This window comes from Otolemur garnettii, unplaced genomic scaffold (genome assembly GCF_000181295.1).
Source record: "Otolemur garnettii isolate 467f Iridium unplaced genomic scaffold, OtoGar3 scaffold00181, whole genome shotgun sequence".
NCBI lineage: Eukaryota > Metazoa > Chordata > Mammalia > Primates > Galagidae > Otolemur > Otolemur garnettii.
This window is the reverse complement of record NW_003852576.1, coordinates 2339678-2340923: the sequence shown is the minus strand read 5'-3', so window position 1 is coordinate 2340923 and position 1246 is coordinate 2339678.

Here is a 1246-nt window from a genome sequence, read left to right as displayed (position 1 = left end):
AGACACCTGCTTCTTTACAGCCCTACGATGGCTTATGTAATGCTTCACTGTGGTTAGACAACAGTAGGAATCACTTCTCTTTGAGATTGGCACTTCTAGGACTTAGCACCAAGTGCTGGATGATGGATGGATGGACAGATGGATGGATGGGTAGATAGAAGACAATGGCCACATATAATCTGGAACACACAGTTTGAATCAACCTATAGTGAAGGCCAAATACATACCTAATATATAACATTTATATGGGATGTATAAATTATTTGTATTTATGTAATACTCAACATTTTTCATCTTTTTAATTTTTCAATTGTACTTGTTTCACAAAATTTTAAGGAGATTTTTATAAGAGAAATACAAGTAAAATTATAATGATAACACTTCTGAACCATTAGTTTTCTGGGCACTGAGTCACCCCCTAAAATCTGAGGCGTTACGTCGTCATTCTTCAAGTCTAAAACTGGTATTCTTTCAAAATTTCCTCCCTTCCATTTTCTTTCTTTTAGGGATCCTATTTTTGGAGTTGTTCCTGTTGTTTTTCTCTTATATTTCCCATCTTTTTGTCTTTCTGCTTGATGTTTTGGGTGCTCACCCTAACCTTTCATTGAATTTTAAATATTAGTCACCACAATTTTATCTCATTATGTTTATCAAGTAGTGCTTCTTCTTAGCAAAATACTCTTGTTTTGTGGGTCTATTCACGGCTTATACCTGAATATATTAGAGTTTTTAATTTGTTTTTTCTTGGATGATGGAAATGTTTCGCATCTTCATGGCTGATGGTTACTCAGCTATAGAAAATTCAGCGAGCCAGTGAGCTATACTTAAGAGTTGTGCATTTCATTCTCAGTATTCTACCTTTAAAACATTGACTTCACTGTTGTAGGAGGAATGAGAGTACAAGTAGATCTATGTTTTGGTGGACCCAAAACTTTTCTACAAGTTACAAATGCAAAATTGAATTTGAGAGTGAATAGATATTTAGAATGATAAAAGAAATCAAACAAATTACAAGTTTTAAGATGCTGTCATATATCACAGCCATTGTAAAATCCAAAACAATCAGATAATTATTTTTGTTATTTAACTGTCCTAATGCATCTCTGTAATGTTTTTTCCTATCATTTTTTGGAGGGGCACGTACCTCTTTAATTCCCTCTTTATATGACATTTTGTATAATCCTTTTCTTTTCTTTTCTTTTGAGACAGAGTCTCACTCAGTGCTGTCGGCTAAACTGCCGTCACA